We start from the raw sequence: 24559 nt of genomic DNA on the forward strand, positions 1-24559 counted from the left end.
AGGAGGAGTATATTATTAACGGAATCTAGAGGATAGCTAGAAGGGTCACTAGAGAGTATCTAGATTGCTAAAGGAATAAACTAACAAGGCATAAACTATATAGAGGGTTACAACCTATTAAAATACTAGAGAGACTATGGGAGGTTATATTATAGGACTTTATTATTAAGTTACCAAAGTTAAGAGATCCTATTACCGGACAAGATCACAACGCAATCTTAGTAATAGTAGATAAGCTTATAAAGTGGGGATACTTTATAGCATACACAAAAGAAATCTTAGCGGAAGATATCGCTAGAATCTATATTAAAGAAGTGTTTATAAGATATAAAGCACTAAGCAAGATTATATTAAATAGGGATCTAAGATTTATAGTAGCATTTTAAGAGGTATTCTTAGCAAAGCAAGGAGTTTAAGCAGTAACTTCTATTGTATATTATCCGCAGACAGACGGTTAAACAGAAAGATTAAATTAGACGCTAGAATAGTATCTAAGGCATTATATTAATTATACATAGAATAATTGGGTATTGCTATTACTAGTTACGCAGTTTATATACAATACAACACCTTAAGAAGGAATAGGTATATTACCATTTAAGGCAAATTATGGATATAAACTAAGAACATTATTATTACTACGGTAAGTAAATAAAACGAGTAGTATAGCTAAAGAAAGGATAAAGATATTAATAAATCTTTATATAGACCTTATGGAATTAGTAAAGAAAGTATAAAAGAGAATAAAAAAGTACTATAATACTAAGAGATCTAAGGGACTAGATCTTAAGGAGGGAGATAAAGTATAGCTACTACACAAAAATTTTAAGAGTTAATAACTAAGCAAGAAGTTAGACCACGTTAGACTAGGACCTTTTAAAATTACATAAAGGATTTCACTGGTTACGTTTAAGTTAAACCTACTAGCTAAAATAAAGATCTACCCTATACAGTATATCGCAATACTAGAGCTAGCATACGGAAATGTTAAGCCATTAGTTTATAAGGCAGACATATATAAAGGGCAAAAAGAAGATAAATGGCAAGTTTTAAAGATTATTAGTTATAAGGATATTAACAATAAAATATAGTACGAAGTTAAGTAGATAGGCTACACTGAAACTACCTAGAAGCCACTAGAAAATTTAAAGAACACTATAGGAAAGGTATAGGAGTATCGGAAGAGATTAGGTTAGGCAGCATTAATAAAAAAGGATTGCTAAAGAATAAGTCACCTAAGGGGGACCCAAGAAGAGTAGTTGCCAAACTACTCGGATCTATTTCCTTCTCTATTAGAGGAGAATCCGTTTTTTTATTACTAAGTTCCTATAAACCTTATTCTATAAGTTTCTACTCCTTAAAACGAACCTTTTTATAAACCTTCTTAAGACAAAGTAAATAAGTAGACGCCGCGATATAAGTATCTAAAGCTTTTTATTTCGTATCTCGAGAATATTCTAACTTAGTAAGGGCTTAAGACAGTTTACCATCTAGCTATATAACAGCAGATTAAACATAAAACCCTAAGACAAATTAATTAGGGAACCAGACGACTATTAAGAGTAATAGGTCGCGTATATTTAGCATTAGAGGTAAAGCGAACGTCATAGGACGAACGAATATTTGCTTTAGTGCACTCTAAGCAAGAGGACGGTTGTTATAAAGATAGGTTCGCTAACGCAACATAAACTAACCCCTCTTTTAAATAGCGAGAATATAAAGACGGTATGATCTTACTAAGAGATAATATCGCAGCAATAGTACGAGCACGACGTTGGGCGTATAAAGAAGAAATTGCTTTAGGTATAATAAGCAATAATATTAACCAAATTAATTAGACGGATATTATACCTCTAGTAGATAACTTAGAGATATTTAGGATCTTTAAGGACAAAAATAAAGAGGAGGGAGATGGTGTTATGGACGCTTTAAGTATAATATTACGACTACTTGGAGAGGAGTCGGAAGAAGCTAGTTAGTTAATTTAGGCACGGTTTAGGATAGAGCCGGTAGAACTATGTAACGAGGAATAGTAACTAAGGTTACATAACGTGCTACGTATTAAATAAGAGGGATAAGAGGAACTTACGTACCTTATATATAAGACGTACATCACGTATAAGAAGGATTTCATAGGAGTACGGTTATATATTTAAGGACCCTTAATCCCTACCTAGATAGTTCCTTCCTTGTAGTAATTCTTAGAATATAATTAGAGTTAATCTATTAGGCAACCACTCCACTAGTTGTTATTACGTTGTTGACTTCGTTACATTACCTATACACCTAGCCCATTGACGAGCCTATTGTAGTTCTTACTACAAGGTTCCGTTACACTTAGTGGGGCGGTTTAGTGTCCGTCTAGCTAGTGGTATTAGTGTTAGTATTAATCGGAGTATAGGAAGATAATACCTCGCCAATAACGTGGCCGTATTCGTATTTGTTAGCGCGGAGTTGCTAATACTAGGCGTTATTAATGGGCTAAGCTCCTATATAGGGCATTATTTGGAGTAACTAAGCCATAGGGTTAAAGGGGGGAGGTTATTCGCTACGGCCATAATAGGCTCCGCGGTTGCCGCGTTTATAATAGACTCTACAGTTACCGTATCCGCGGTTATTAGTTCGCGTTATTTAATGGGGTGGCATTAAGACTAGGTTTGCTATCTTAGCGGGGTTATAGGCGTCCTTTTAGTGGCCGGGTAGGCCATAAGCAAGGCACAGTCTATTATTAAAGCGGCGCTTACGCTCCGTGTCTAAGATTCTATTAAGGTCTATAGGTTCTCCAGTTACTACTAGGGTTAGAGTTAATATAGGGGTAGGGGCTTAAGTAGGTAGGTGGTGGTTAGCGTTCTTCTTAAGGTTAGCTTAGTATATATAGTTCGCGAGGTTCTTAGCAAATACATCCATTTGCTTACTCCAACCTATATAGTTATTATTATTAATTTTATAGGCAAGTCTAAGTACCAGCTCTTCTATTTTTAGAGAGATAAACTTTTAGAGTAGGTCTACCTTCTATTTATCTGTCTTTTTAGCGCGGGCTATTAGCTTATTAAGCTCTCCCTTCTAGGACTAGTAATTACGCTCGCCCTAGGGGAAATAGTTAAGCTTATTCTTTACGACCTAGGTTATATTAAGGACCTTATAGTGGGCAGTAAGGTCTTTAAGTATATCTTCCTTAGCGGGCCATTTCCACGCAGATATATTGTTTGGGTTCTCGTATATAAGCTCTAGGCCCTGCTTAATAAACTTATAGGCCTTATCCTTTAGTTTATCCAAGATATAAAGGATCTGGGACTAAACTATATTAAAGTAGTCCTAGTCGCGGTTAAAGACTCCCTTAATCTTAATATGCTAGGTCTTAAAATTAGCTTATTATTCTAGCGGGGTGCCTTTTCCGCTAAATATTAGTAGGTCTTTAGACCTCCGTTTTTTCTGCTAGGTTACTACCGTTATTGTAGAGGTTAATTGTTTTAGAATGGCGATAGTTTCTACCTAGGAGTTAATAGTTCCTATCTAGAAAGCAATAAGGGCACTAAGGTTTTTATTAGCTTTCTTATTGGCGGTGTTTGTGTTATATATACACTATAGTCCTACTTTGATGTTATTAAGGAACTTATTAGTATAGTTGGTAAGGGTAAGGTAAGCTTTACTGGGCTTAAAGGTCTTAGGGTATAGTAGGAAGCGGCGGATTATCCACGCGATATTAGGGTATATCTATATAAAGAGGTCTACGAAAACGTCGCGGGGGTTCTAGGTTTTGGCTATTTCGGCGTCATTAGTATCGCCTATCTAGGCGCTAGGTAAAAACTAAGGATCGTTCTAGGACTATACTAGGGATGTATTAGTTTTAGTAGAGGCACGCGCAGGTCGCGATTACTCTAGGGCGGAGGTTAATTAGCTGGGGTATAGGGAATTAGTAATTATAATGGGGCGCAAATTAAAGATACTACAAACTGTTACAGTGCTGTAATAAAGTAGACTAAATAACTACGTTATGGTATAAAGAGGAGAAGGTAAAAAGGGGGTATTGTATACAAATAGTAGGGCCAGCCGCTAAGGCACTAGTGGTGGGCTAGCTAATAGTAGGAAACAGTACGAGATAGTATGGAACAGTATGCGTCAGGTTAGTGCCGTAACACTTACTTCGCCGACTATTATAGAACGCCACTACTAAAGATGCGTGTTGGCGACTAGGTATAGCTAAATATATATAATATCTCTACACAGAGGCCTATAAAGTCACTTAATTATAAGAATCTTAGCCCCTATTAGATTAAACGAGTTATTAATAGGGGAGCTATATATAAGCTAGAGCTCTTACCTACCCTAGCTACCCGTAGAATATAGCCTATATTTTACCTATAGCTACTATACCTTTATTAGCCTAACCCCTTACTAGAATAGATATAGCCTAAACCCCTACTAGTACTAATTTGAGATAAGAACAAAGACGAGAACTATAAGGAGTGGATTATTAAACGAATTATTAATTCTAAATACTTTAGTAAAGGTAAAGGACGGCGGCTCTACTATAGAGTTATCTATATAGGATTTGATATAGATTAGCCAGAATAGTAACTATAGGAAGATTTTAAAAATGTAAAGGATCTAATTAGCGATTTTTATTATGTAAACCTATAGAAACTGGGCCTAAGTAGAGATTTTACACCTAATTCTCTATAGGAGCCCTTATAGAGTTAAACCGTTGCGCATTACTATATAAGGGCAAATTGCCGTTAAATTACCGTAGATTGCCGTTATATAACGGTAAAGTACGATTACGTGACCGGAAAATTGTTAAGATGTCTAGGAACTTTAACCAGCGGTTAAAGTTATTTAATTAGTTAGATTTTTAGGCGCCAAGTCTTATTACATAACGTTATTATAAGCCTTTAGTAATACCCCTTTTTTCTTCTCTATGCCTTAAATGTCCCTTCTATATATATATAGTAACCACAGCGTCGCCGGAGCTCTACCTCTATAGGAGGGGGGGTAGTATTATAGAACCCTACCGTAGGGGCCTCTATAGGAGAGCCCTGTGCTCTTATATATACCTTATATATAGCTTATATTAGCTACGCGTAGGTATATTACCTCCTTACGCCTTTAACCCTTATAATTAATTGCGTAACGTTTTATAGACTCCTTAAATATATACGCTCTATAGCTATTACCCCTATCCTATAATATAACTCCTTATTATAGATATTATAGTTTAATTCTAGTAGTGTTATCTTTTAACTATAGTATATTACTAGATGCTATGCGTTTCTATACTTTTATAGTAAATATACTTTTAGCATAAAGTCTAATATATTCGTTTTTATAACCATATCTAGTCTTAGTTAATAGATCTTAAGGATTAGCTCCTAGGTAAATAACTCCTTAAGTTCCTTAAATAGCTTCTTTTGCTTATCTCCTTATACCTATAGTTTCTCTTTCTTTATAAGCCTAGTAAACGGTTTAATATTCTTTAACTATTATGCTATAAACCTCCTATAGTAGTTATAAACCCCTAAAAATAACCTTAACTATATTATATTCTCTAGTTCTTACTAACTTACTATAGCTTTAATTTTCTTTAGATCTATACTAATATAACCTAGTTTAATAATAAAATTAATCTTCCTAGTAAAGAACTTATATTTCTTAATTGCTACTAATATCTATTCTTCTTAAAGTCTCCTTAAAACCCATTTAATATATTCCCTATACTCTTTCTTAGTTATTAAGTAGATAATAATGTTATTAAGGTATACCATAATAAACTTATTAAGGTGTTCTCCTAATATACTATTAATTCTCTTTTAAAATATCGCTAGTATATTTATTAACCCAAATTGCATAACTAATAGTTTATATAGTCCTTCCTCTAACCTAAAGGCTGCCTTTTATTTATTACCTTTCTTAATTCTAATCTAATAGTATACCTACCTTAGATCTATTTTTATAAAGATTTATATATTACCTATTCTATCTTAGATTTTACTAATTAAGAGTAAAGGATACCTATCCTTTCTAGTAATGCTGTTTAACTATCTATAGTTAATATATAGCCTAAGTTTTCCATTCTTCTTTGGTATAAATAGTACTAAATATCCCGCTAATAATTGTAATAGTTTAATATATCCCTTTTATAAGTTTTCCTAGACAAACTCTTTAAATGCTCTTAACTCCTTTTAAGTAAGCTTATAGGTTAGGAAGAACCTTAAACTTATTTCTAGTTTTAACTCTATTTTATAGTCTTATACTATATAATCTACTAGCTTTTTATTTTTTAGACTCTATAGTTTCTTACTATACTTATAGTATCTTTTTAGTATATAGGATAACCCTTTTTTAATTTCCTTATACGTCGCTCTAACTTAGTACTATACTATTTTAGTTTGTTATTATATCTTATATTATTAAGTATCTCTAATATTAACCTAACCTATAACCTAATTAATCTTTAGATTATATTCCTGTAACTAAGGTATTTCTAATACTGCCTTATTTTATCCTAATAGTAGGATATTAAAAGATATTTTAATTTATCTCCCTTTAATAGTTATTTAAATAGGTCCCGTTTTAAGGTTAATAATGCCTCCTCTATAGGCTATTAGATCTCCTAAAATTATAACTAATAGGTAAGATTACTCCTTCTATCTATAAAGTAATTCTATTCTCTTAACTACTACTAGTAAAATATAGTTTTTAATTTCTTTACTATCTATTAGCGCTTTAAACTGCTAATCTTACTAATTAACTTATAAATTTAGGTGCTGTTTTTAAATCCCTTTAAGGGTCTAAGGCTTTACTATTAGCTCCCTTTAGTTTTATAAGCCTCCACTTTTTCTAACTATTAGCTACTTAATTCTATTATACTTAGCTTACTCTTTAGCCAATACTTAGTTCGCTTTTTATCCTAAATATACTATAGATATATATTCTTTAGGCATTTCTACTACTATTATCTATCTAAGTATTCTTCTATAAGGAATCTTTTTAGTTAAAGTATTAAGTCTTCTAACTCTTAAACTTTTACTAGATATTATCCGTGTATATACTTAGTATTTCTATACTATTACTTTTTTAGCGCCTAATATATTCTTATAGGGTACTTCCAATTCTTTTTTTTTTAGATTTTTATATTATATATATATATAATATATAATAATATATAATACGCTAGGTGCTTTAGGTTAACTCTTAACTTATTTTTATCTTTAAGTTTAAACCTCTATTATATTAATCTAAACATTATAACTTTATTTACAGGTATTAAGATTTACCTTTTACTTCTCTAGTCCTTTAACCGTTCCTTTTGATCCTTTAATATTATAATTAAGGCTCCCTTAATATAATTTATAGCTTTTTCCATAATAGGGTAGTCTTAGATAACTTACTTATCTAACTATATATAGAAATCTTCCCATTTATTATTATATCGTTACCTATACTACTTTTAGTATAGCTACTAGAGTATATACGGCTTTTCCATAAGGAAGTATCTTCTTATTACTACGTTATAATAGCCCTTTATATATTGTTTCTTAAACCTAGTAGGGATCCCTAAATCCTCTTCTTATTTTAGTTTAGTAAGCTATTTTACTCTTAGCGTGCCTATCTTAGGCCTATTAGTTATTCTTTATATAGGTGCTCTGTCCCTTATATAACCTAGTATACTAAATCTCTAGTCTAGCTTTTATTCTTATTATATAAGGATTCTTTATCTAAATTTCTCTATAGTTTCTTTTGTATCTTATCTTATAAGTAGATCCTTAAAGTCTTCTTACTTTATAATCTTATTATTACTTTTATTAATAGTCCTTATTTATACTTTAAAGTCTTAGTTCTATATAATTCTTAATCCTAAGCTTATTTCTTTCTTAAGCTTAGTTCTAGCCTTAGTCTAACTAGGCTTTTATAGTGTTTTTATCTTGTTTTAAAAATCTTAAATCTTACTTATCTCGTCTTAAGAATCTTATACCTTTAGGAAACTTCGTCCTGAGCTTATTTATATATTACTAAACTAAGCCATTACTCTACTCTATTAGTTGTTGTTTATTATAGGTCCTTAAGCTTATCTTATTCCATCTTAAGAATCTTAAGCATATTTTATCTCGTCTTAAAAATCTTAAGCCTATAGCCTTTTACCTTTATTAAGTGGTAAGTTAGCACTAGTAGTTGTTTACTTGCTTAATTTTTTTATTAAATATTTCTCCTTTTATCTTATAAAGCGATAGATGCTATATTTAATAGTGTTATAATTTCTATTACTAACCCTTGCTTTACAGCGGTTTTAGTTTTTACTTCTATTATAACTATTTTAAGGTCTATACGCTTCTAGTAAGCTACCTTTATTACCTTATTATTAGTAAATATTTCACCTATATTAAATTTATTGTCTTTAATATCTAATCTGCGTAATAGTTTATTAGTTTCTCTAAACTTTAAAATCTTTGGCTCTTATAGCTAGTAACTTACGCTATACTTAGCGTCCTTATAAATTTAGTATATATTATTATAATAAAACGCAAAATGCTTAATTAAACACTCTTTTATTCCTTATAGTATACTATTATCCCTCTATACGTATATACCGTCTATTAGTCTTATTCCTTTTACCGCGTAGTTATTTTAACTACTTCTATAGTTTCTAATAAAATAATCTTATTTTCCGCAATTTATATAAGCTCTCTTTTTAAACCATTTTTTTGCTATAGAGTTTACCTAAACGTCTTCTGCTATTAAAATCCCTAGTTTAGCCTTTACTTCTTAGTCCTATAATCACTTAATCCTTAACCTTTAGGTTTCTATAGTTTCTTATTTTATTTTCTAGATTCTTTAGTACTACTTAGGTTTATTAGTTCTGCACTATACTATAGTTTCTAACTTTAACTTTATTATTATGTGCTTTACGTTTTATATAACTATAGAACTCTATCCTAACCTCTCTTAGTCTACTCCCTTTAGTAGATCCTATTATTAATCTTAATTGCTTAATTAATTAGTTCCCTAAGGGTATCCGCATTTTTTATTAGGATAATTACGTCCTAGACTTTTACTTTAAGTCTCTATTTATACTATACCATAAGCGCCTTATTATTCTATTTAACCTACATAGCTAATATTTAAAACTGCGTTATATACTTAATTGCTAAGGTCCGTTATACTAGGTTTTAAAGCTTTTATTTTACTATAGTAGTTACTTTTAGGTCCCCAAATATCTGCATTAATTATTCTATAACCCTATTTTAGCTAGTGAATATATATTATACTTCCTAGTTAGTAGTTACTATACTATATTTCTATACTTCCGTAAGGTAAAGTTTAAACCACTTAAGTGCCCTCCCTGTTAAGAATAGTCCTGCGTAGGCTATTTAGTCTATAGCTGTTGCTAACCTTCCTCCCTCTATATAACCTTAAAGTGCATTTATATAAGGAATCCCTTAAGCTTTAACTTCTCCCCTAAGAATCGCTTAATTAAGGGTAACTTAACCTTAGCTGCTCTAATCCCATTAATCCTTTCTTTAAATATCCTATTTGTTGGTTACATAAGGGGATATTACGTAGCTACGGTTCGTAGATAGTATGATGATTGTTCTGTGTTCTTCTTAAAGAAAGGGGTAAGGAACTTAAGGTTCCTCACCACGCTAGTGCCGCGGCGGCATGTAATGGTAACTTGCCGTACGTAACGGCAACTTGCTATATATAACGGCAATATACCTTATATAGTGACCATTTGCCTTTATTCCCAACACTAGTAACTCTTCTTTTGTGGTTACCATCTATATATATATACCGCTTAACTAGCGGAACAAAAATTAATCCTCCTTACTTACTATTGCTATTACAATATAAGTCTCGCTATCCCAAAATTTGCCCCTTAGCACGTGGTGCTTTCTTGCTTATAAGTTATGGGTAGGTATCTTATTAGTAGGGCCGCTAAGGCGCTAGCGGTAAGCGAGCTAATAGTAATTTTCTATCCCAGGGATGGAAAATCCTAATTGGCTGGTTTAAGTTAGGGTCTATAGAATCTAACTAATTAGATAACTTTAACTGCCGGTTAAAGTTCCTGGATATCTTAAGACCTTACGTGACTAAGAAATTTCTAGGGACTCCCTTTTAACCTAACCTTTAACTTATATATATAAAGTATTTATATTAACAAACGTCTCTAGTGCCTTATTTAGGTTCGCCTTTGTTATCGCATCTACCAGGTTATCTTAGCCATTAATCTATTAAATCTTAAAGAGTTCTTAACGCTTATAGGATTGCTAAAGTGCCATAATATCAATTATAAGGCGCTTCTCCTTTATAGTACTAAGCTTAACTAAATACTTATAGAGGGAATATAAGTTGGTATATACAATTATAGGGATAACGGAAAGTTCAAGCCAATCTATAATTATCTTTAGGGTAGTTCCAATTGCAATTGCTATATTAACTCCGCCAATTATTCTATATATCTCTAACGCTAGAACGCTTTAAGTAATACGCTTACTCTTAGTTAAGCTTTAATAAATAAGGTTACCGTAGATTGTAAAGTTATTCTCTCTAGTAGATTTATTCGCGATAATAATCTTATATCCTAACTAGGAGCTAAAATCTTTATTATTTACAAACGATCTATTAATAAATATAAAGAGCTTAGCGGTAGGAAGATTAATAGGCACATAGAGTAGTCCCTAATTGGGATGGTTTATTTGCCAGAAAAGACGCTTATTTAGGGTAAGAATATCGTCCTTAGTTAGTTCCTGGTATTAAGCCATAATAGAGAGATTAAATAAAGCCTTAGGTTAATAGATAGAAGTAACATAAGCTTCGCAAGCATATTGCTCTATGTATTCTTACTTTAGAGAATTAATATTAATAACGTTAATCTTTTTGCCTTAACCCTTCTGGCGTAAAGCAATGGAATCCTTATTTAGGGAGAGGATGCATCTATTAAAGAGTAATGGTGTTATTAAGTTAAGCTTTTCCTTTAGCTTTGCTATAAGATTTACCTTTACTAGCTTATCCTCTTTAAGAGCTAAAAATTAGTTATCTCCTAAGATAATTATATTATTAGTTTATATACTAATAATTCTAAATAGGGTTTCCGTGGTTATAATAAGGAAGTAGGGATTGAATATAGAAGTAGTTATTAAAAGCTTCTCTTTATAGTGCTTACTATAGGTAGCCCACTAGTAAGTTCCTACCTCTGTAATTCCATATAATGGCTTAAGCATAACCATAATCGTGTCTTTAGGATACTAGTAGCAAATTTACTCTAAAAGGTATACTAATATTAAGCACTAAAGGTATATCTCTAATTAAGTATAGGCTTAAGTAATATCTTATAAATAAACCGCCATTCTATTCTTTATTAAAGAGGGAGCTAATATAATAATAACTTACTAACTAGCTCGTTAAATTATAGGAGATTATATAAGAATTATTTCTTTACCATTATTGTTATAACCTTAAATAATAAGCCTTAATTTCTTAAATAGGGCGTTAGTAGCTTTGCCCTTAATCTCATTAACTATTCTTAACTTAAAGATACGAACTCCATTAAACTTAGTAGGGTTATATTTTTTAAATTTAAAGACTCCTCTTGCGATAAGACCGTCGATCTCCTGCTTATTAGATGCTTAGAAAGGAGCTCCTAAGGTTATAATACAACCTTCCTTTTAGAGCTGTTTTGCGAGCTTAAAGTTAGCCTTCTCTTTAGCTGTTATAAAGGCCATTAATAACTTAACTTTATTCTTAATAGCGGCAATAAATTGTTCTTTAAAATTAATAAGGTGTTGGCGATTTCGTAATCCCTTTAGGCGACCTCTACCGCGTTATAGTTATGGCGTATCTACTATAATTATATTAGGATTATAGTCGCCTTCTAGAGTATATTAATCGTGGTTTTCTTCTAGGGCATCTTCTAGGGCATCCTATAAAGGCTTAGAATTGTTATCTTTATAGTAGGGCTTAATAATAGTTAAACGGAATTAGGTGGGTCTGTAAGGCATTTAAATAGTATAAGTTTAACTATTAATTATAATAAGTTAATATGGGCCTAACCATCCTCCCCTTTTACGCTATACGCGTACTTTAAACTAGAGTGGTAGATTAAGCGTAGTTAAGGTGTTTAGGCCATTTCTTATTTCTAGTGCGTTATTAACCTGGCGTATAGCATAGAGGCATCGCACCTTCTTTATTGCCTTACGAATTGCCTTAGCTTGTTATATAACGGAGGGAGATAGTAGAGAATTGTTAGTTATTTATGGGTAGGCGCTAAAGACTAGTAATGTAGGTATAAGTCTATTTAGGCCAGCGGAATTATTAATAGCTTTAACAGCCATTTATAAGGTAAGTTCTTCGCTAGCGTCCTTTAGTTCTAAAGAGATAATCTTATATACACGGCGTAATAGCGTATAATATTACTCCACTTTTTTAATACTATTATGTGCCTTAATAGGGACTTCCTTAACCTTAATTGCTATTACCTTTATTTTATTATCGGAACTCTATAGATAAGAAGTTCTTTTCTATATTATAGACGATTTAATTAGGGGGTCCTAGGTAGATATTAATCTAGTATAACTAAAGGGTATTCTATACGTTCCTAGCTAATATATCCTTTAAGAANNNTGCGGCTTANAAGGAGGTTAAGAAGTTAATAACTTAGAGTACTAGCTTACCGCTAAGATATATAACGTTAATAATAATATAGAAGTTAAAGTTGTAGTTATCTTTAAGGGTAAACTTAAATCGGCTAGGGGACTTCTAGTTTATTTAGTAGTAATAGTAATACTTTATAAGATGCTTAATTACCTTAACCTTAACTTTATAGCCTACTTACTAAAGAACCCTAAGCAATTAATAAACGGATGGGTGGCTAAAATGATGGTATAGTTAACGTAACTCTAACTTAGTTAAATAGCTTTAAGTAATACTCTTTTCTAGTTATTAAAAGAGTAGCTAAGGGTAACCCCACTTACGTATAATAGGTACCCGATTATCTCCCTATATAAGTATATTCTTAAGGTTATTAAGCTTAACGCCTAGTTTATCTATATCTCTAATACAAAATAAAAATAGGGTATTTATAAAAATAACATAAAAAGTAATATACCCTAAGGGGGTTTAAACCCTAATTATACTAAGAGAAATCACAGTACCCTTACCAAAACGAATTATATATTGGCTTACTGTTAAATAGTTAATCTAAACAGAGCTATTAAGCTACTAAAGGGCTTAAACTTAAGGTTCTCCTACTATAGATACTCCTGCGGCTCTAGTATCCGGCATAATACTATAAAAGATGTTTGCCGAGTATTTATTATTAAAGGAAAACGCAGAGCTCTCCTTTAGCTTATTAAAGATATCTAACTTTATAATAAAATAGAGCGTAGATTAGTTATTAAGAATAGCGACGGTTTATATACTATTTACCTTACCATACTTAGTAAAGTATTGGTTAGGTAAGTAGTCCTTAATTTTTATATCTATAAGGAGCTATTCGACCTTATTAACCTTACCCTTAAGATCTTCTACGCCTTTATATTAAACTAGGAAGCTTTAGAAGTAGGCCGTAGTAACCTTATAATTTCTTATATTTCTTATACTCTAACGGAACTTATTATATGCCTCTTTTCGCTTATTAAGGGAGTGTCTAGTTAACTAGCAATTTGGCTTCTTATAAACGTAGCACTTCTTCTAATAATTACTTTAAAATGAACCTCTACGAGGACCTCTATAACCACCTTATAGTTAACATTAATTGTACCCTCTTCTGTATTCCCTACCACGGCCACTATATATTTAATTAGTCTAGTTATAATCGTGTTAGTTGGGAATACTTAGTTAAGTAGGGTTTTTGGTATAGAACTGTTAAGATTTTTATATTCGTATTATAGTACCTATAGTGGAGCGTAGCTTAGTATATACTCCTTTAAACGTATCTATAGGTTTATATAGCGCTAAGTTGCACTTAGGAACGCCATAGCATGCTAAGATAACCTAGTCCCTTAGACTGTTCTTATTTTAGTAAGTTTTAGTAAGGCTATATTAGATTTTCTAGAGTTTATTAAAAAGTAGTTAAAGGCACTCTAAACGAGTCTTTATTAGGTTAGAAGCAATAACTCTTTAGAATGTAGTTTTCCACCATTCGGACATATAAAGTTAGTAATTCTTATTAGTCTTAAAGTAGGCTCTAGTGAGCTAAAGCATTATATTAAAGTTATAGTTTTTACCCGTAATATGGTTGTAATAAAATATTACTGCCCGTCCCTTTAATATAATAAAGAAAGCGTAATGGTACTAGTGGTATTAAATTCTAACCTTATTGTAATAGTTATAAAAGACCTATAGTTTTGCTCTAAGCATGTCATACAGTTCTCCTTTAAACTTCTTCTCTTTATCTAAATATACCTTTATTAGATTTGTGACTTCTTATAGTAAAGGCTTACCGGTTAGCTAGAGTGAAGAAGGTAGAGGCGGAGTAACTCTAAGTAGGAGAGCACCTCTAGGTGGGAGAGTAGCTCTAGGTAGGAGGTTAGTGTTCTAGGGGTTTTAATATAAATTAAAGTTGCCTTCTAAAGAATATGGGTTGTTTTTAGGTTTCCGTAGTTAATATATAATCTTAGCTTCTGTCTATATTGGTTCTTTTATACTAGTAATAACGGCCTAAATATTGCTAGCAATTAGGTTACCGTTCTTAGTAATATATACCCCATTTCTACAAAGGAAGTCTTAAATTTTCTAAATAATATTAACGTTGCTAAGTGCCTAGGTATCAGCAGTCTATCCTATAAAATCCTCCCTAAAATACTCCTATAGTTATAAATTAGCGTAGTATCTATTTTGGTAGAATATAATATAGTGTAGGAGAAAGCCGTTAACTTGTTTTATAGTATAAGTTGTTATATTAAAGGCGAATTTATCCTAATCTTTATTAATAAGTTTCGCGTACTTAGCTACCCCTAGTAGTAAGGAGTTTTTCTAGTTATTTAAAGTAGGCGTAGCCATATTTTTGGAGGGAGGGAAGTGTTATTAGTATAGGGATTGTCGTTTAGTACGCGTTCGTGATATATATTTATTGTTTGGTACGCGTTTATTGTTTAGTACGCGTTTAGACGTGTATTTGCGATTATAGGGCTTAGGACTAGTTCTAGCCTTAAATCGCGAAAACTTATAAAGCGTGTTATTCTGCGTAATAGACGCAAGAATCTATAATCTTAGAAAGGCTTAGGACCAGTTCTGGCCTTTTAGATCCTTAGATTTATAGAAGAGTTCTATTTAAGGTTTAGGACTAGTTCTAACCTTAAAAGACAGCTTCCTTTAGCACGATTAGCACTAGTACAGTAGCTCATTTCTTCTTAGTAATACCTAGCTGTTCTGTGGTATAACAGTAAAGTTAACCACTAATTAGTGTTGGTTACATAAGGGGATATTACGCAGCTACGGTTTATAGATAGTATGATGATTATTTTATGTTCTTCTTAAAGAAAGGGGTGAGGAACTTAAGGTTCCTTACTACGCTAGTGCCGCGGCGGCATGTAATGGCAACTTGCCGCACGTAACGGCAACTTGCCACACGTGACGGCAATATGCCTTATATGGTGACCATTTGCCTTTATTCCCAACACTATTATTATCTGTTAATTAATTAACTATTTTTTATAATTATCTAATGGTAACTAGTTATAAGTTAGTGTTTACTATACTAGTATTATTACCTAATCCCAAAGTAGTTGCTGCTGTTAACAGCGTTATAGCTACTGCTTTTAGTGGCATATTATTTAACTTATTAATACTATAACCTTAGTAGTAAATATATAATAAAGCCTTATAAGAAATACTACGGTAGACTTATTAATAGGCTAGGTATATAGGTAATAATAAGTTAATAACGTAATAATAACTAGTGGAGTAGTTGCCTAATAGATTAACTCTAATTATATTCTAAGATTTACTATAAAGAAGAGAACCATCTAAGTAGGGACTGTAGTCCTTTAAATACACAATACTGCGCCTAAGAAATACTTAAGTACGTTAATATGTTAAATAGTCTAAGTATATAACGTTCTGATAGATTTTATAGATCCTATGTTCTAAACTTATAGCGTAACCAACTACGTAACTTAGTTACCCCTTGTCCTATAGTTTAACTAGTTCTAGTACCTCCTATACTTCTACCACTAGTCTATTTATATCTCTCCTTAGTAGTGCTACTACTGCTAATATAAGGTCCGTAACGCTAGTATAGTAGATACTAACTCTTAGCTAGTTATGGTTAAATAGCTATAGGAAATAGTTAATTAATTAATAAACAATAATAGGATACTTAAAGAAAGAATTAATAGGATTAGAGCAGCTAAGGTTAAGCTACTATCTATTAAGTAATTCTTAGGAGAAAAGTTAAAGCTTAAGGGATTCCTTATATAAATGCACTTTAAGGTTATATAAAAAGGAGCGAAGCTAGCAACGTCTATAAATTAGGTTACCTATATAGGACTATTCCTAATAGAAAGAGTACTTAAGTAGTTTAAGCCTTACCTAATAGAGGTATAGGAAAATGGTATAGCAACTACTAACTAAGAGGTTTTATTACTACTAGTTATATAGTTTATATACAATATAACATCATAAAAAGGTATAAAGATATTACTATTTTAGGCAAATTACGGATATAAGCCTAAAATATTATTATTACTATAATAAGCGAAGAAAATAAGTAAAATAGTAAAAGAAAAATAGAAACCCTAATAAATCTTTATAAGGACCTCTATTTTATAGCAAAAATAGTATAAGAAAAGATAAAGAAGTACTATAATATTAAGAGATCTAAGGGACCAGATCTTAAGGAGGGGGATAAAGTGTGGCTATTATATAAAATTTTCACAAGCCAATAATTAAGTAAAAAGTTAGATTATATTAGACTAGGACTATTTAAAATTATAGCTAAGATTTTAAAAGTTACGTATAGACTTAACTTACTAGTAAAAATTAAGATTTACCCTATATAGTATATTACAATACTAGAGCTAGTATATAAAGATATAGAGCTACTAGTTTACAAAGCAGGCACGTATAGAGGATAAGAAGAAGATAAATAGTAAGTTTTAAAGATTATTAGTTATAAGGATATTAATAATAAAACATAGTATAAAGTAAAGTAGATAGGCTATAATAAGACTACCTAGAAGCTACTATAAAACCTAATAAACGCTATAGGAAAGGTATAGAAGTATTAAAAGAGAACGGGTTAGGCAATATTAAGGAGGAGCTAAAGATAAAAGAATTAGTTAAAGGTAATAGACGAGCTGGGTTATCTAAGGGATCTACTACTAACGTATAAACTGTTTCCGCCTCTTTATAAGTAGAATCCTTTTTATCCTCCTTAGCCTTAAGCTTAAAAAGACCTTACTCTATTAAACGTAGCTCCTTAAAGCGCACCTTTTTATAAACCTTTACTAAACGGGACAACTAAGTATAAGTATTAAGTTAAGCCTTTAGGGTATAACACGCCTTATTAGAATAACGTTAAACTTTAATAAGGGCCTTAGCTAGCTTACTTTTTAGTCTTTTAGCCGCTACTAATATATAAGACCCTAAGGTAAATTAGATAGGGAACTAAACAGTTATAAAGATTAATAAGACGTGTATATTTAGCGTTAGAGACGGATTTAATATTATAAGATAATTACATATTCGCTTACGTACACTCTATATATAAAGAAGGTTGTAACGGGACTGTCCCGTTACAGTAAGGACGTCTCGGTGAAACACTCGACGATAGTGGAATTCTGTCGAAGCCTCTCGAAGCACGTGCACGTACCACGGCTACCCCTATATCTTGACCACGTCGACCCGAACCTGTTCTGTTCCTTATCCGAACGTCTTATTACTTACAAGGTCTATATAACTTAGCTCTTAATAGAATCTTATTTCCTTTAAAGCTGCCTTAAAGCACCTTGCCCCTTTATAAAGGTTAGCAACTAAATAGAGCCGCGATTATAATATATACTAGCTTTTTCTCTATATAATAGAAATAGAATAGTATAACTTTACTAAATAAGAGAATAAATATTACTAGTTAATTATAATAATTAGATATAGAGGATCTAATAAGAGGTATTAGAAATAATAAAGGTTATTAAATTAAAGAAGGGAATGCTATACCTCTAATAAACAACTTAGAGATAGGAGATATCTTTAAGGATAAAGATAAAAAAGAGGGGGATAGTGTTATGGACCTTATATTAGCAGTAGTAGAACTACTAAAAAGAGATATAAATAGACTAGTAGTAAAAGTATAGGAGGTACTAGAATTAGTTAAACTATAGAATAAGGGGTAACTAAGTTACGTAGCTAGTTACGTTATAAGTTTAGAATATAGAAATATAATATACCGACATACTAATATACTAACGTACTTAGTATATTTCTTAGGCGTAGTATTATATATTTAAAGGACCACAGTCCCTACCTAGATAGTTCTCTTCTTTATAGTAAATCTTAGAATATAATTAGGGTTAATCTATTAGGCAACTACTCTACTAGTTATTATTAAATTATTAACTTCTTATTTACCTATATACCTAGCCTATTAGTAAGTCTACGGTAGTATTTCCTACAAGGCTTTGTTATAAAAGAGGTATATTAAATTATTAATAGAAAAGAAGAAAATCTTAATAATATATTAAAGATACGTCTAAAATTAAATAAAGGTTAGTAATAGGAAGTGAAGTATTAAGGAAAAGAATTAAGCTTAATAAGTAAAGTGTCTTTATACTTTACCTTCTAATACTCTTTTAGTAAATAGCTGTAATCTTACTAATATAACTTTGTTATAATAGCGCTATTTAAAAGGAAGGAAACACGCATATAAGCTATTTAGCTATTACTTCCTTATAAAAACTAAGTACGCAGCTAGGGAAAGGCAATTAAAACGTTAATTAAAGATATATATAGGTTAAAACTATACCTAAATAATATTATAGTATTAAAGATTAACGTTATAGGCGTTTTTAATAATTATATAATAGCTACAGTTATTATTATAAAGTGTCCCTATTTACTAGGTAGTAAAGCTACACTAAATATACGGTACAGGACTACTAAATTTAAAAGTATATACACTAAATCTTAAGAGATAAGTCTCTTTAACTAACTAACTAATACCTTAACCATATTTAATAAGCCTAAGGGTAAATATAGAAGTAATATATTAGTAATACAGGGGATTATAAAAAAAGGATTATAAGAAAAGATTATAGATTATATCTTAATAGTTAAAGATAACGGTAAGCTAAGGCTCTATATATTAAATCCTATACTAAAAGGTTCTATAGAACTATACTATAACACTAAATTACTTATAATACTTATAATTAATTATAGACTAGTATAAAGGCTTAGAAGTAAAGTTGTATAAAAATCTCTATATTAGCCTAGGTAGTTACTAGTATACTTTTAGTAGGCTTCTAATAGGTCTTCTAGTAATCCTTACATTTTTTCTTTAGTTATATTTTTTCCTTATTAAGGTTTTTTAAGAGTTTAAAGTAGGGGTTAGATAGATAGATAATATATAGCGGTATACTAATATTTCTCTAATATCTCTCTAAACCCATTTTGGGATAAGCCCTTATAATCTCCCTACTATAAAGTAATAACAATTAGGGGCTAACTATAAGAAGGGGGGGTAATATAAGGGATATTATTGCGGACACCTTAGGTTGCCCTTAAAATAACCCCTAAACGCCCCTTAAATAGTTACCAGTTACGTGCTAAAGGCATATGCCTGTAGTATATAGTCTCTATAATCTTAAAGGCCTTACCTCCTTAAGGATTCGTCTCTCTTACCAATTTATCCTATTCCTACAATCGTGCCTTATAGCCCCCTATCTATAAAGTCCTCTTATAGTATATTAGCAGCTATAATTTCTTTATATTATAGTTAAAATTTTATATATACCATACTTAAAGCTACTTATAATAACTACTACTTATAAATCTGCCGATTTATAAATTAAAAATTATATATAGTTAGAGCTGTTAATAGGGGTTATTAATTACGCTCTCTATAATAAAGTTTTAGATTTTAGTAATCTAAAGTCTAAATTATTAAATATTTAAGGCGTCTCTACTATTATAGTAGCTACTATAGTAATAGAGATACCCTGTATTTTAGTAAGTAATTAAGCCTATCTTATATAAGAATCTTATGCTATTAGTATTTATAAGGCCTTACCTTATCTATAAATACTCCCTCCTTTATACCTTCCTTTTTTTTAATAAGAGCTAGAGGTACTTTAATAATCCACGATTAGCTGTGAGGAGAAAGGAGCTCTTGCTGCACCTGGCCTAAAAAGACTAAAACCAATTAAAAGAACCCTAAAAAACACCTAGAGAATCCCCCTAAGATGCATGCATCGTAGGGGAGGCATATGTTAAACGACGGTGGCTTATACTTGCGCGCGACCGCTAGAACTACGCCTAGTAATGGCCCTTTATAATAAAGACGGGCGAATACTATACTATAAAGCGGAAATACCTTTATTAAGAAGGCATCTGATAAAATATAAAGCCTATTAGACGTGTCTAGTATCTAAAATTGTGGGGGAGTAACCGTTAGCTATAACGAACTAATGCAGCTAGTAGAATGGCTCCGCCAGTTTAGTAAACCTTAGGCGCCCCTCTAGTAAACCCTTAATTAAATCCTCTAATGGCTAAGCAAAATTAAAAATAAGTATAACCCCCCCTTACCGGCGAACCGCACCTAGGCCGCCGTAGCTGCGCTTTTATAGCATAGGGAACCTACCCCCCTTAAGTTAATAACTGGGTATATAATTATAATATAACTAAATATAGAATAAGTAGAGGGGCTTAGGGGATAATTAGAAATAGAAGTNCTTATANAGATNNGNAAAGAGGTNNANNACGNNGTTATAGTCNNANACCTTANGAGCGGAGANATTAGAGTTACCCTAAAGGACTAATAGGCAAAGGAACGAGCCGTAAGGGTAGGGGATAGGCTAGGAGAACGTATTGGCATAAAAGTACTTCGCGAGGATTACCTAGTTAAAGTCCCAGCGGTTTTTATAAGCCTTAGGGTAGAAAAGGGACGCTAGGCGGATAATACAGCAATTATATAGGAGATAGTAAGACAAACGGAACGCCTTATACTAGGACTCGAAATCACCCGAATCTAATGGCTTTAATAGGAAAATGCAAACTAAGTATATAACGAAAACAATAAGAGGACATGAGGGTCGCTAAAGACTCGCTAGGGAGGCGCCGGACGAACGCATGGCTCCCTTATCATTAGTATATATACACCAGGAATGCAAAAACTCCTTATCTAAAAAGGAATAATTATAAATGGCCTTATATACAATATAAGGCTCTATAACTACAGACTACGCCTAGAATAATGCTATCGCTATATATAATAGGGACACACCTAATCTATATGCGCAGTATAGGTATGCTGCGGCCACTGTGCAGGCCCCCATAATACAAGACATTGCTTAAATTAAAACTAAATAAAATGCGTAAACTGCCACCGAAGCACACATAAGGCGTAGGAGAGAGAAGACTGCATTAAATATAGGAGATAGAAGGTAAGGGCTTAACAGCTGCGGGAATAACTGTACGCTAGGTTATATAAATAGAAACAATAGGCAATAAGCTAGGGGGACGTAGGCGCCTTCTTAGCGTTTCCTACCTTTAATACTAGAGGGCTAGGCTAGCTATCCTAAGCCTTAACGGGCCAGAAGCGACGCTATACGATATTATTAGACCGATTAGGGATATAAGGGTCATAGGGGACATAAGAGAGAAGACGCCCCGTAGGAAGACCCCTATAGATAGCAATAGTAGGCTTAAAACTAGGACAATTAAGAATTAGACTTAATGCGGCAAATATAATATTTATAGCCGACCTATAAAGGGTATATAGCCGACTAGTAAAAATAGGGGAAGAACTGGTAATAATAATAGATTTAGATATAGAAGCGCTAATAGGAACATAAGATACGGGAATGGAAAGCTTTATATAAAATAAGTAGTAACTAGGGTGTAGATATAAGAGATAGAAGCTCTAAATATTCTAGAGAAAGTAGAAATAGAAGAAGTGAGGAACAAAGAAGAGTTAAAGGACCCTCGCTGGGGGTCCGCTACCTATCTATTATATAGTATAACTGCGGTAATACAAACCACCGCCTTATAAGGCCCCTACTAGACAGTCTAAACCTAGAGAAACATTATATCCTTGCTATACAAGAACCGTATTATAATACCTTTATATAATTAATATACTGCCCTTAAGGATTCTAGCTCCTATATAAACCAAAAGCAGCTATATGCGTATACTTTATAATTAGTAAGGCTATTAGCCTGTCCTTATAGTTATAGCAGGTAGTTAACCCAAATACTATAGTTATAACAATCCAAACATATAGGGGACCGGTATAAATTATTAATGTATATAACCCTAGGGTTAAAGGGGTCCCATAAACAGAGAATATTATATCGGTAATAAGCTTACTAGAAACCAAAGGTATAGAGTTTATTTTACTAGGAGATATAAACCTCTACTACCCGCGGTAGGGGGGTATCTATATTGCTGTAGATTAACAGTTAGAGTGCCTACTAAGAGCTATAGATATCTGGGGCCTTAAGCTAGCTACCCCCCTAGGAGCAATTATATGGCAATAAGGTACCGCTAGAAGTATAATTAACCTTACATTTATAGACGAAGGCCTATACTAGAGACTTAAAAGGTATAACCCTAAAGAAGAATAGGCACTTACCCTAGACTATATCCCTATTTAGATATAGCTAGACCTAGATACTAAAGCGTAACTAAATAGAAAAAGATACGCAATAAGGAAGCTTAAGATAGACAGTTTCCTTAATATAGTTAAATAATAACTTTAAGACCTAGAAGAAATCCACCTAATACTAAATAAGCGAGGCTTATTAGCTACCCCTAAGGAAATTAACTAAAGACTAGAAAGGATTTAGGTAGTAATTAAAAATAGGCTAGAAAAGTACTACCCGATTTTAAAACCGGGCCCTTATATATAACACGCATAGTCTATATAATGCGCAGTTCTAGTTACTAGCTAATAATAAGCAAGAAGGAAATATATAAGTAGCTATAACCCTAAAGATGAGAGATAATATAAAGATATAAGAAACTAGCTAAAGAATACCCTAAAAAAAGAAGTAAGGAATAACTAGAGATGGTTTATAAATAAGCATACTTCTAACCCAAGCCTCCCCTATAATAAAGGCCTTTAGGCTATAGCAAAATGGGTAAAAAAAAAAAGGTAGGGCGCCTAGTAGAAGACCTATACCTACTACCCCTATAAAGAGTAGGAGAATTATAGGCTATAAATAACAATGATAAGAAGGTAAAGATTCTTATAGAAAGGTTCTTCCCCTAACCGGCTTTAGTAGACCTTAGTAATATTATAGGCGAAATACTAGTAACTTGCCTGCGGGTTAATAGCGATATAATAATAGAGGAAATGGCTAGGACTATTAGCCGCCTTTTAAATAATATAGTACTAGGACTAGATGGGATTCCAAATAAGGCCCTAAAAACCTGTGGGCCATTTATAGCACTTTGGCTTGTAGATGTAGCTAGAGTATGCTTTGCTATAGGCTACTACCTATAACTTGGAAGATCTATAATAACGGTTGTTTTATAAAAAGAAGGTAAAGTAGATTACTTAATCCTAGGAAGCTACCGCCCTATTGCCTTAGAAAACACCCTTAGTAAGATCTTAAAAAGGGTAATAGCGGAACACATAACAGATATAGTAGAGGAATATACCCTACTACTATAAAGCTAAATAGGGGCAAGAAAGAACCGCTTAACACTATTAGCACTTACGCTACTCGCTACTACTATTAAATCTGTATAGGCGATGCGAAAGGACTTTATAGTATTAATGCTTAGCCTAGATATTAGTAGTGCCTATAATAATATACCCTATAAGCGTCTCCTGTATATCCTTAGGGCAAAGGGCTTCCTAAAATAAATTATATAATTTATCTAAGGGTTTATAGGCTAGAAAAAAACATCACTGGTCTTTAGCGGATACTAGAGCCCCCCTATTACAGTTGCAATAGAAATACTATAAGAATTACCCCTCTTGCTTATACTCTTCCTTTTCTTTATAAGCAACCTACTTGACTTCTTTAAGGAAGGGGCGACTTAGGGGATAGGCTTTATTAATAATATAAACCTAATTATATACGGGCTAATAGCCACAAAGAATTACAGAATACTAGAGAAAGCCTATAATACTTATATAAAATGGGTAAAACGTTATAGAGTTTAATTCTTACTAGAGAAATACTAGCTAATTTATTTTATAAGAAAACGTAACTAATCTATAGATCTCTAGTATATAATTCGCATCTAAGGCTTTAGGGGTTAACTAGTTTAGGGCCTAAGGGTATTAGGAGTATGGGTAGATAGTAAGCTCTGGTGGAGCATATATACAGTGTAAGCGGCCTGTAAAGGCTAAGTATAGTTTATTACTTTATCTAGAATTATTAATTCTATATAGGG

This window comes from Cenococcum geophilum (assembly GCF_001692895.1).
Source record: "Cenococcum geophilum 1.58 unplaced genomic scaffold K441scaffold_17, whole genome shotgun sequence".
Classification (NCBI taxonomy): domain Eukaryota; kingdom Fungi; phylum Ascomycota; class Dothideomycetes; order Gloniales; family Gloniaceae; genus Cenococcum; species Cenococcum geophilum.